A 14,150-nucleotide genomic window follows, 5' to 3' on the forward strand; every position below is an offset into this window, starting at 1 on the left:
GAATTCTGGTGTTATTCAAAGGTTTTTGAGGTCTTGAAATACAATGGTAAAACATCTGAAGTGTTCCGAGGCACAGAAAAGTGATTTCCTATATGTGCTTCTCCTGAAGTGTAATATTATCATTACTACCATTTCTGGAGCCTGATAAATCGTTCCTATAGTCGTTTTAGTGTTTTCAAGGTCAAGGAATTCATTGGTGACAATTCCAGTCTCATCTGAAGCTCAGAAAATAAAATAAACCATATGTGCACCTCAATCCTCTCTTCCTAATGTGCTCATCTAATCCTAGTAATAAAATGTGCTACAAGTGCTATAGAGGAATTGGTTTGAGATTTCCAAGGTCAGATAATCAATTGGTGAAGTCCTCTGGTCAATCCAATGCATGCATCTCCTTAAAAAACCCCAAAAGTGAATATTGCAGCCATGTTTGTGAAATTACCTATGCTACCCACTCTCCAAAATCCCCATACATCATCAGCAGGTCCACTTTTATGTTATTTAGGCTTATGAGCATTCTAGTACTGTTTCCTGACTCACCCAGCTACCAGAAGCCAGCCCAAATCTTATTATGACCAGAAAATAGCCCCTATGATTATTGTTTCTTAATGACTTCAAGAATTGGATGTGACTGTTACAGCTGACCAATTATGTGACCAAGATTCCGAGCTCAGAAGCTCAGTCACACAATTGGTCAGTGGTGACCATCTATTCTCAGTCACGCAATTGGTCAGCAGTGAGACCATGTGAAGAGATCAGAGGATCACATGACTCATACACGTTCACAAAGTAGGCCAATTTATTAGTGTGAGGTGAGGGTCTTGGTGCAGACATTGTATGACAGAAGAGATTTAAGGCTATGTTGAGGGGAAGATACATTGTGTGAATAGTAAGGTGTGTACTCACATGCAGTGTAGTGATGAGATACAAATGATTATTTAGATAGTTGGAACACTCCCATATTTTCCATGATTTGACACACACAAGATAGTGAAAGCATTTGATGCATACTGTACTATTACAACTGGATCTTCACAGGGTGTTATGTGTTATGCACATCTTCACAAAGTTACATCTTCATTATGATGTCATCTACCTTAATAGGCAGTCCAGCATTAGCTAGACCTAGTGTTGCTACAGCTCAGGTCCGAGTCACCGAGTTGTCCAGCGGAGTCAGAGTCGGACTGAGCCAAGTCACCAAAATGACTTGGGACCCTAAATGGCTTGACTCGGCTGTGACTTGACTTTGATGGCTTGAAGCTGGCCAGAGTCGAAGACTTTGTCCAGTTTTGGAAGGGCTGTTTTTACCTTGACCTAGTGGTCCCAGATAGTCATTTATGTGTACATGACATTGAGTTGAAACTATTAAATCTGTTTTTAGAGGAACAGCGACTTGGCACCCTCCCTTTGTGTTGAATTACTGACTAGCAGCAGATGGGCATCTGCATTAGGTAATGTGAGAAAAGAATTCTTAAACCGCCGTATTTTTACTGCTCTACTTTCCCACACCAACAAGCTTCGGTCTTTGCTATCTGTATACACCAAGCAGCCCTAGAAAATAGTGGCCACTGCACACATTTACATTTATACTGACCTTTGAAACTATTTTTGCATGTAAATTATCTGCTACTGAAGTTTTCTTTTTGTACCTTCCTATTTGGGTAGGAGATCAATGACTCAGCAAAGCTCCGCAGCTTGAAGCCGAGTCGAGCTGAAGTCAAAGATTTCATTTGACTTCAGTGATGAGCCTAAACTTCCATGGCAACGGCAAAAACCAAAACTCTAGAGGAGTTCACAGCAAATGGCGTGTAGCAGCAATAAAGGCTTTGTTGTTGTGCGAGTGTTTCGGTGCACCTCCGTGCTATGAATTCCTCAAGAACGCAAGTATACACTGCGACTTTTCAGTCAGCAAAGTAGTACCCTTAACGATCGAGTACTAGAAAACGTTGGCTGTAAGCCAGGAAGGGTCTCGATAGACGAGAAGGAATGGAATCTGGTATAACTGGAAATACCAGCAAACCATGAATGAAGTGATGGAAATTTAACTAGTAAAGGCCATGGGTGATGTTGACGGAATTAGAGAAAATGCCGTCAAAGAGAAATACCGTTGGCAAGATAACAAATACTGTGATGGCAAGAGATGAAGACTGTAGTCGAGAAACAAGAAACTGGCAGTAAAACAAAGATAAGACGAACTGGCGATGATATGAGGGGGAACTAGTGATGGCAAAACGATGGCTGGGACTGGGCTGGACTGAAACTGAAACTATACTGAGGTTAACGACAGCGAAACGAAACTGATACTAATCCTGAGTCTACACGGAGACTATCCTATACTGAAACTGACGGCAAGATACCAAATACCATGACTGATGATCCTATCTGAAGCTGTTGACTGAAATTCTGTGACAGATGCTACTGGCAGCAATAACGATCCAAATCTGAGTCCACACGGGGACGTAACAATCCTGAACTGAGCTGGGTAAAACAATGGTGACGTAGAAGGTGAAAACTGATGAAAACGATCCTGGCTGGTGAAAGTGAAACGATGCTGGCAGATTAAAAGATAAAAGCGAGTTGTGGACACCAGATGGCTAGTGTCCAGTAACTTCTGTCTAGCAACTACCTATTTTCCATGGTGTATACTAGCTTTTATACTACAAGTCCGGAATAAATTTAGAATACTTGAAGCGAGTCCTTAGTAAGTCCATAGTACATAGATTGGTAAGAAATGATACCAAACACATGTTCCCAATGTTCTAAAGTAACAGCACCCACACGGTTTTACTGTGTACTGTGGTTCGAAAGTAACAGCACCCATATGGCTTTACCGCATATAGATGAAGTGATTAGCAAGAATGCCACCGATCTCCAGAATTTTGAGCTGCTGTGTTGCTGCGGCAAAGTACATTGAAGCAAGTGTACTGAAGTAGATGCTTGCAGCAATCTCTTGGCGGTATAACAGCCTTAGTAAAGACTGAGGAAAGGTCACGGCATTAGAGCTAATGCCACGGAATTGCTATTTGAGCTGCAGAATTGTGGCTGTGCTGCGGAATTGCGGCTGTGCTAGGCAATCAGATGGGATTCTAAATCCATGAGATCGACAATCAGGTGCCTGGTGGAATTAATGAAAGAAGACTGGCAGAATTAATGAAAGGGGCACGTAATTGATATGGGGTACAAGTGGAGAAGGATAAGTGGCGGCATTAAGCAATATTGCCGGGATTGAAACAGTAGGTTTGTGTGGTGGCTGGAGAATTAAATATCTGGTAAAATCCACGAATTCTGAGTGTACAGAGCCTGGAGGCTCATCATCGGAGTGGTCCCAGAGCCGAGTCATCCAAAGTCAAGCCGAGTTGAGTCGAGTTGAGCCATGGCAACACTAGCTGGACCGAAAAAATAATGCTATATTTAGTAATTTAAGGCACCAAAAGGGCCTGTTACATGTTACGAAGTTCACAGATATTCACTTCACAGGAGGTTGTTATGCATTATGTGAATATCCAGTCATAATAGTACAGTATACACTGGGGAGCAGTGTTACAGTTTATTCATTTTCTTTTCTTCTATTCTGTTTCTTTTTCCTTACTCAGCACGATTACTCCAGAACGATCATCACGGACTGCTTCCCACAGTATTATTTTTAGCATATCATTCTGTATTTAAAGAAGAGCCTCAGCTGGCTAAACCCCAGCTTCGGCTAAGGTTTAATCTACCTAACATCGAACTCCGTCCTTCGTGACTATCTGTACCATCGACTTTCGTCGCCTTTGACTTGCTAGACCATCTCCTACCGAAGTGCGAGTAGGGACCCTAGCACGATCTAAGTCGATCAGAGTTAGTGGCTAACATTTAGCCGAAGCTCGTCCAAAGTTGCCCAACAACTCACCGTTGCCCAACATATTCCCTTTTATTCTATTCATCGTTGTAGCCGCCTTGGTGCTGCGATTCCTAACTCGTGACCCCCTTGGATTAGTTATCGTAACTATCCTTTGGGTCTCCCTTTCTTGCGTCTACGTTCCGGCTCCAGCCTTCGCAGGAGCTCTCCTGCTGCTCTGGGTCGGATTCTTGTGACACTGAACCTTTTCACCCTTCTCTTCCAACTCGCTTCCTTGCTAGCAATCATATTGCTGGCATTGCCAAGCACTTCCGATATCGACGGAATCTCGTTGATGACCGGTCTTGACTACGAAGCCGACCTCAACCTGATCATAGCACTCCTCATTATCCTCCTTATCTTGGCTGTCCAGCTCCTAGTAAACCATCTGTCATTGCATGATTAGTCAGAACCGACGAACCTTGCAAAGAATAGATGCACGAACGGATGCCCTGGTCCGACGCCATTCCCGCCGTCTTCGCAACTTTTATACTCTTTTTCTTGTCCATCTCCTTGTATCACCTACTCCGCTGTTGCCGCCAACAGAGAAGGGTTCGACCTCAGCTTCCCTTCCATTACGTGCCCAGCGCACCAGCCTACCTGCCACCGGTGATTGACATTCCCGCAGCCTCACAACAAACGTTACCCCCGGCACCACCAGAATCCCTGTATGGAGAGTCCCTCTACGGATCGTCGCGACCCAGCTCACGATCCTCAGAGTCGAGCACTGACTCCTACAGAAGCGCTACCGACGAGTCAGCCGACTCTGTCAACATCACCGATACCCGGGGCGTACTCCTCGACAGAGGAGACTCGCCCCTACCAGGCCTCTTCGACCAGTCTCCAGTCGAAGGCGAGTCAAGCGCCCACCGAGGCGGAAGAGCAGACACCAGGCCTGTGGCAGAGGACGAAGAAGAGGCTGATACCGAGTTCGAAGGGGACGAGCTCACCGAGTTCGAAAGAACCCGCCTCGACGACCTCCTCGGCGACCTCTACCCGAACGAGGAGGAAGATGTTACCCATACCGGAAACAACTGGAGCGGAAGGACGTCAACCAAGTGGGTCGAGGCAAAGTGGGGAGATCCCGACCTCGGAGCAGAGCGGAGAAGATATCTACAGGGGAAAGAGGACGACTACGACAGTGATGCCAGAGAGCTTGGGCTTGGGGCCTCCACCGCAACTACCCCCCGTTCAGATGGAGCAAGACCCGTTCTTCCTCCAAGGTTGATGGAGCGAGGAACCGTCGTCAGCTGGCATCCAAGCACCAGCTGGGTCTACGCCGAGCCAAGGGAAGAGGCTCCTGTGGCCCGAATCTCGTCCCCGAGGAGCTTCCCTATCGCCGAGCGCCCGGAGACCCTCGCGCCCACTACCACCGTCGCCAGGCCTGAACCGACAGATCAGCAGCTCTGGGCAGAGTACCCAGAGTACAGTCTGGAGGAGCTTGGAGAGATTGCCGGCGCCGGAGACCTCTCCCCTGTCACCCCTTTTACACCGTCCATCACGGGTCGAGCATTCGCCGACCCCGTCCCTGATACCCAGCGTCCGTGGACGCTCCTCTACACGGTCCTCGTCGACACACTCCGCCTCCCTCGAAATGCCCGGGTCACCCCAGAAATCGAGGCCAGAATGGAGCAAGGAAGAGCGGCAGACCTTCGCTCTCGCCGCACCGAAATTGCCGCCCTCCTCGGGCCCGATGGCTTCTACGACCTTCCCCTCGAACCCGACGCCACCAGAGCAGAGGTCGAGAACCGACAACGAGCCGCCGCCCTCCGTTATGCAGGAATGGTCGAGCGAGCCGGAACCGATCTTGAGGCCCGCCGAAGAGCGTGGCAGGCCTACGAGTCCGAAATCACCGACCCCGACTCAGACATCGGCAGGTGGAAGAGGAATCAGGAGCTTGATCGACTCGCCAGAGAGAGGAAGGAGGCCGAGGATGCCAAGTCGACCGCCGAACTTCGTTCTCGAGAGCGAGGTAATGGCAGCGGTAAAGACGATCCTGACTGATCCGGGAGCCCCCCTCCCGGCAGTCTTTAACATCCTGCCTTGGCACGGACTGTACGAGATCATGATGGAGGATATGGAAAAGAACCCGCAGTGGCTCTTTAGCGAGGCAGGAGAGGATTATCAACACGCAAAATACATGGGGGACGTATACCTCATGAAGAACATCCTAGAAGTGGAGACGTGGCATCGAGCCACCATCGTATGGAACAAGGCGCATCCGGACCAGATACGGACCGGGTGTGAGCCCTATTGACGACCCCAACCGATGCCTAACCCGCTCGAGACGGAGGAGTTCTGGGCAGGCGTGGGGCCCGACGACGATGAGATGGACGACCCAGGAGCAGGCCCGTCGGGCAAGGGAAAACAGTCGACGGTGCCACCACCACCATCACAGCCCCCGAAGCAGGGGTACCCAGGCGATTACCTGCCGCCTGGAGACAATTATCGCCTCCGGTCGCTCCCTAGACCGCCAAACCCGCCGGTACCACCACAGATGCCTTCGCCCCTGGACCCTATACCACCCTGGACGCTGGTGGCCGGAAAGGACAACAACCCGTGGAATGACGTGAAACCCAAGTTGATTACTCAACCCGAGTACTTCACGGGGGAATCCACAGACATCAACCAGTTTCTTCACCATTGCGAGATGTACTTCCAGGTATTCCCCCTTCATTTCACTATGAACAATCAAGGGCAGAACCCCTATCGCATCACATTCGCGCAAGGGTATCTCCGAGAAAAGGCCAAGGAATGGTGGAGGGATCAGTACTACCGATACCGAGATGAACAGGGGCATTGGAGATTCCCCACCTGGGCGGAATTTTCCGACGATCTCACGAAGGAGTTCCGTGAGGTGGCCGAGCTCGCCATATGGAAGGCGGAGTGGAGGAAGCTCCGGCAGTCGGACTTCAAGTCAGCGGTCGAGTTCTTCGCGAAGTTCGAACGACTTGCCCACAAGTGCGGAGAATTTGGAGATGAGAAGCAGATGTTCGAAGCAGTCGAGGCGGCAATAAGGCTGACAGTGCAGAAGACTGTCATGCATGGGGACAATGAGCGCCCCACGACCTACGCACAGTGGAAGGCTCGAGTCCTGAGGATTGACGCGAACTACCATTACAATGTAGCCCAAGGACTCGCCAATAAGACCTCCTCGAACCCTAGCGGTTCGAGTCGAGGCAACCAAAATCAATCAAAGGGAGGAGGACAGGGTTCTAGTGGCGACAAGAAGGACACCATGGGAACCACTTATGGAGGGGTCGGACAGCCAATGGAAATCGACAAACTGCGGTCCGACAAGCGGTGCTTTAAGTGCGGTAATACCGGGTGGAGCCGAGACCACAAGTGCTCAATGGACAAATCAAAATGGCTTCCCGTCAAACTCCCACCTCGCAAAAAGCCCAACGCTGCCCGCCTTCGCCAACTACTTGCTGAAGCTGAGAAAGAGGAACTCGGAAAGGACACGAAGATCGAAGAGGTCAAGGAGGAGAAGGACAAGTCATCAAAAGACGAGCCGGCGTCGAAATAAGCGATTCGATGGCATCGGCAAAGGACTTAGTTTCCACTGGTGCGAGCTCATGTACTTCTAGTCGGACTTATACTACATATGTAGGTACCCCGTTTGAACAATATACCAACTTTTTCGCCACGTTACCAGTTGAAGGCACTAAGGATGAAGAATCGCAAAACGCCAATGGCATAGGAGGGAATTTCCGCCGCCCTACGCAGTCAGTGGAGGGCAATGAACCCCTAGGGGCTGGTCCACCTCTGACACCCCCGCCTGACCGAACGAGGAAGGTTCTGGAGGACCCAGCGAGCGCCTCCGGTCAGGACAAGATGGACGCCAGACGTGGTGGTCGTCGCCCCGGCAGGGAGAATCGGCCGACGACTCCGACGGGTGGGCCTTCCACACAGGTTGTTCCTCCCGTCACTGGCGACAAAGCAGCTGAGGCCGGGACTCAAGGGGACCACCTACATTTAGTAGTGGCCTCATCCGCAAACGATGCCGACCCCCTTGACGAGCCAATATGTGTGCGGTTGCCTAGGGTTTCCGAGAGTACCGCTGGGGTTAGGAATGAGGATAAGTACAGGATTCTTGTAGAGGTTACAACGCCATGCACAAGCACCCTTGGCCGGGGCCGAACACAGGGCAGCGAGCCCTCCCCTACTAACTCGACGAAAGGTGACCAAGTGCCGCCGAAGGGCCCTCTCGACTGGCCCGGCGACCAACTGCCGCTCCCGAGTACAAGACCCCCCGTATCGCTGGAGGAAGTCGAAGATGAAGAAGCGCATCTTCGGTCCGACATCCCGGTCGTCACGAGGAAGGGGAAGTCTATCGTGACCCCCGACTCTCCTAAGGACCCCCGCGAGGCACAGAGGCCAGTCGTCGACAATTACTACGAACCGTTCAGTGCGCACTGGACTCGACGGGCACTACGGCTCGCCAAGGACCAGGGTGCTGCATTCGCTACCCTAAAGCAATGGGTACATCCACGTCGAGCGGGGGAAGTTACTATTGAGTTGTGGGATCACCTCAAGGAGCAACCCAAGACGGCGGTAGAAGCCAGGGACAGATGGGAGTGGATGGAGGACCTAAAACGACCACCCATGTACATACGAGGACGAAAGGGACGTAACGTGTCCATTAGCATGCAATTGGAGACACTTGATACCCAAGAGACCCATCCCGTGAAAGCCCTAGTAGACAGCAGAGCAACGGGGAGTTCGATTGACCGCGCCTGGGCCCGAGAACATGCCCTCAACCTTAAAAAGGCCGCCCGACCAGTGCCCGTGTACAATGCCAACGGCACTAGGAACAAAGGAGGAGACATCACGGAATATGCCGAAGTGCGATTATGAATTGGAGATCACATGGAGCGAATCGAACTAGCCGTGGTAGACTTAGGCACCACCCCCTTATTCCTTGGACATGACTGGTTACAACGTCATAATCCGCTTATCGACTGGGACACCGGGTCGGTTACCCTCGCCCGATGCACGTGTAGAAAAATTCCCTTTTCCCTACCCGACACCGACCCTACGTCCTGCTGGGACGAATATGAAGAAGGAGATACCATTTTGGTAATCGATTTTGAAGAAGCATTCCATGTGCGAGCCATGGGTACCAAAGCCAATGAACTGGCCGCCCAGGCTAATGCAAAGAAGACGGTCAAATCCTTTGAAGAAATTGTGCCCGAAGAGTATCGGGAGTTCAAAGACGTCTTCAACAAGGAGAACTTCGATGAGCTACCGCCCCGAAAGCCTTGGGACCACGCCATTGAACTCATCCCAAACGCCAACACGAATCTAGACTGCAAAGTCTATCCTCTCAACCCGACAGAGCAAGAAGAACTGGATAAGTTCCTTGACGAGAACCTATCCACTGGGCGTATCCAACCGTCGAAATCTCCGATGGCTTCCCCGTTTTTCTTTGTAAAGAAGAAAGATGGTAAACTTCGACCGGTCCAGGACTACCGAAAACTCAACGAGATGACTATCAAAAACCGTTATCCGTTGCCGTTAATCGGGGAACTAATGGATCGTTTGAAGAAGGCCAAGTATTTCACCAAGTTGGACGTGCGATGGGGGTACAATAACGTTCGCATCAAGCAAGGGGACGAGTGGAAGGCAGCGTTCCGAACGAACCGGGGCCTCTATGAACCCCTGGTAATGTTCTTCGGACTTACCAATTCGCCCGCCACCTTCCAATGGATGATGAATGACATCTTCAAGGACCTCATAGCAGCAGGAGAGGTGTCGGTGTACTTGGACGACATTCTCATTGCGTCACAAACGAAGGCGGATCACCGACGGATCATGAAAAGGGTGCTTCAGATTCTACGAAAGCACCGACTATTCTTGAAGGCAGAGAAGTGTGAATTCGAGGTCCAGGAGACGGAGTATCTGGGAGTCTTAATTAGCGAAGGGAAGATCCGAATGGATCCCATCAAGATCGCAGGCCTATTAGAATGGCCGATTCCACGAAGAAAGCAGGAGCTGCAGTCCTTCCTAGGGTTCTGCAATTTCTATCGCTGGTTCATACGGGACTACAGCAAGCATGTCAGACCGCTGACTATGCTCACGGGAAAAGTAGAGTGGAGGTGGGGAAAGGCCCAGCAAGAGGCCTTTGAAAAACTAAAAGAGTTGTTCCGCGAAGACGTAGTCTTAGCCATTCCCCTTGACGAAGGAAAGTTTAGGGTGGAGGCAGACTCGAGCGAGGGGGCAGTAGGAGCGGTGCTATCTCAGTTTCAGGGTGACAAGTGGCGCCCCATCGCCTTCCTTTCTAAAGCACTACAAACTATGGAGCGCAATTACGAAATCTATGACAAGGAGCTCCTTGCTATCATGATCGCCTTAGAGGAATGGCGCCAATACCTTATGGGAGCACGGGAAGACTTCGAGATCTGGACGGATCATTCCAATCTCCAGTACTTTCGCAAACCTCAAAAGCTTAATCGTCGACAAGCTCGATGGGTGACAGAATTAGCCGAATACCAATTCACCCTACACCACAAACCGGGGGCCCAGAACCGGAAGGCCGATCTCTTATCACGACGGGCGGATCACGACCAGGGAAAAGGGGACAACAAGGATATAGTCGTTCTAAAGGCCGAACATTTTAGGGCCTTAACGATGCCCCGGGAAGAAGAGATGCTCGAAGAAATTAAACTGGCCACTCACGATCCCCGCAAGTGGGATCGAGGAATCTCTAACTCTCTTAATCACGAAAGAGGCATCTCTAGAGAACAAGACCTCCTTTGGTACGACGGACGGATCTATATCCCGAGAGACAGAGGCTTACGAGGAAAAATCATTGCTCTTCGGCATGACCATGTTACCGCAGGACACCCTGGGATAGAGAAGACGAAAGAGCTCATACTGTGTGATTACTGGTGGCCGCGCATGCGTCAAGAGGTAGAGACGTACGTCAAAGGATGCGAGGTCTGCCAGCGAACGAAGGCAGATCGTCGACCCAAGAAGGCGCCTCTTCACCCAAATGAAATACCAACTCGCCCGTGGACCCACATCTCAGTCGACATGATCACCAAGCTCCCTAATTCCAAGGGCTCGGACTCTATCCTAGTAATCGTTGACAGATTCTCGAAGACGATCATTCCCATCGCATGCACCGAGGAACTCACCTCTTTGGACTTCGCCAAGATCCTGAGAGACCAAATCTACGTGCCCTACGGGGTCATGCCCGAAAAAGTCATATCCGACCGAGGAGCCATCTTCGTGTCGAAATTTATGAAGGAGTTTTACGCCTTGATCCACGTTACCGGCAATCCATCTACGGCCTATCACCCTCAGACTGACGGGCAGACCGAACGAGTCAATCAAGAGATTGAAAAATATCTCAAAATGTTCGTCAACTATCGGCAGGACGACTGGAGTGAGTGGCTATCATTAGCGGCATTCACTCACAACAATCGAAAACACTCTGCAACAGGTTTCTCACCGTACAAAGTCGTTTTCGGGAGAGACGGGCAGGTAATCAAAACTGCCCAACGTCCCGACATAGTACCAGCCGCATCTACATTGGTCCAAGGGATCCAAGAGGTACAGGAAAAGGCGAAAGAGTCCTTAGAACGAGCAGCGGAGCGGATGAAACGGTCGTATGACAAGCATAAACAACCGGCAGTCGACTACCAGGTAGGCGATAAAGTGTGGTTAGATTCCACCCACTTAAACCTACCACGCCCGACCAAAAAACTCGGAGATCGACGAGTAGGACCCTTCACCATCATAGCAAAGAAGGGGGCTTCCACCTACGAACTTAAACTCCCGGTCGGCTGGAAGATCCATAATCGATTCAATGAGTCGCTGCTAACACCCTATCGAGCACCGGAATTCCCAGACCAACCACGACCAGAGAGACCACCTCCAGAACTAATTGACGATGAAGAAGAGTACGAGATTGAAGAAATCGTGGGAGAAAGGGATAGAGCGGTAGGACGAGGACGATCCCGGCGGACCATAACCGAATACCTGGTCAAATGGAAAGGATACCCATCAGAGGAGAACTCTTGGGTGAAACGGTCGGGAATGGCGAATGCCGAGGAACTCGTAAATGACTATGAAGCATGCATCCGAAAAGTCATCTGGATGGTAAATGACAAGGGGAAAACTGTCGGAATCGATGACAAGATACCACGCAACTTACCAATCGAATACCACGAGCCCGACACCCCCTGCATCACAGACATCGAAACCGTTTACTCTTCCGAGTGCACCAATATAAGACACTCCGATACCCAACAAGACTCTTATCCCTCTTCCGAAGTAATCGACAATATCGAACTCCCAGACGAATCCTCTGACGAGGAAGACGAAATAAATCTCAAAAACCTCGAATGCATATGGGAAAACTGGGACACGGACATCGATGAAGACGATGATACCTGGTCATTCTATTCTGAATCAAGACAATCAACCTCAGGCGAGGAGGCGAGCTCAGAGGCCTCATTCGGGACGAACGAGTCTTAGAGAGGGGGTAATGTTACGGTTTATTCATTTTCTTTTCTTCTATTCTGTTTCTTTTTCCTTACTCAGCACGATTACTCCAGAACGATCATCATGGACTGCTTCCCACAGTATTATTTTTAGCATATCATTCTGTATTTAAAGAAGAGCCTCAGCTGGCTAAACCCCAGCTTCGGCTAAGGTTTAATCTACCTAACATCGAACTCCGTCCTTCGTGACTATCTGTACCATCGACTTTCGTCGCCTTTGACTTGCTAGACCATCTCCTACCGAAGTGCGAGTAGGGACCCTAGCACGATCTAAGTCGATCAGAGTTAGTGGCTAACAAGCAGGCCATATGTCTGCACTATGGAGATTCTGTATCAGACCAGTTATATGATAATCAGATAGATATGAAAAGTTATGATGATAGGACTGATGACTGAGTCTTTTTTCATCTGGAAAATCAGGTCAAGTGCAAGAGAGAGTGGTACTGATGCATTATATTTCTTGAGATAGGAGAGGAAGACAGACCCTACATCATGCATATTATTAATATTAATATTTCTTGCAGTGAATAATCAAATATGATTTTGGTTATATATAATATACTTTTAGTTATTATGTATATTAGTATATATGATATAATGTCCAATTATCCTAAATCCGTGACCCATTGTGTCCCAGGGGTACTCAGGTACCGATCTATTTGGAATGTCATTTATCTGAAGTGCGACTGTTAGGCTTTCCATAGTCACCACCATCATTGCTTGGCTCATGACTTTGTTCTGCAGAGTAGGATCAACAGACAATGGCTGGTAAGTCAATCCTAGTAATCTATTCATAGAGCTTCTCACTAAAAGCCCTTGTGCAGTAGCCATATAACCTTTGGTCAACCCTTACAGCCGTTGGCAGCAGCAGGAGAAGCAACATGAAGGATCTGCTGCCTTTCACCATTAGCTGCAATACACTGCAGCAATGTGGGCCTGGACAAGGATTTAACAGACAGTATGCACAACTGATGCCTTGTGAGCAACTCGTCTTCATTTTATCACATTTGCAATCTCATCATTGTTTCATTGCAGTGGCAGTTAGGGCATTGAAATCACCCAGAACCACAAGAATCTTTGTGATTTGCAACTCAATGTGAGCGGGAGTTCTGAGAACTTACACCTATGGCTAATAGGTATTCTAGTTCAAGACAAAATGAGAAAACGTCCAGTGGTGCCTTTGCGATGCGATATCGATAACGAAGGGGAAGACAATGTTGGATGGAAATCTTTATGAGTACATAGATTTGATGATTGTATGATGAAGTCAGCAGTGCTCATCGACTTCTGTTTAACATCATAAGATTGTACTATAGCAATCAGTTTCCTTCTTCAACAGACTGCTCGCCCATCCTACCTGCCATCAACGTGCTTCCATCTGAAGGAACAATGTTACTTACCCCTGTAGTAAGCATAGGCTCGACAAAATCACCTTGCCACACCCTCTTTTCGCCTCCATACATGGATACATCCATTGGTATTTCATTCAACTCACCGCGGTCTTCTCTCATCCAACACCAGCCACTAGCTTTGGAATCTCACTATGAAAAAGGTGGTGGCAAAAGATACTGCCACAGTATCAAGGTCAAGGCCAGAACATTGTGGTCCCAATTGGGGTATCAGTTTTTCCCCTACTTACAGTAGTGGTGGGATCATCTTTTTGTGTCTGATTGCATAAGTATTTCTCACCTCTTTCATGGTGCGCTGACAAATTTCTATAGAGAATCTTCAGTGCAGGGTCTGTCAGCTGTAATGGGATCAAT

This window comes from Desarmillaria tabescens (genome assembly GCF_030435595.1).
Source record: "Desarmillaria tabescens strain CCBAS 213 chromosome Unknown EV420scaffold_35, whole genome shotgun sequence".
NCBI lineage: Eukaryota > Fungi > Basidiomycota > Agaricomycetes > Agaricales > Physalacriaceae > Desarmillaria > Desarmillaria tabescens.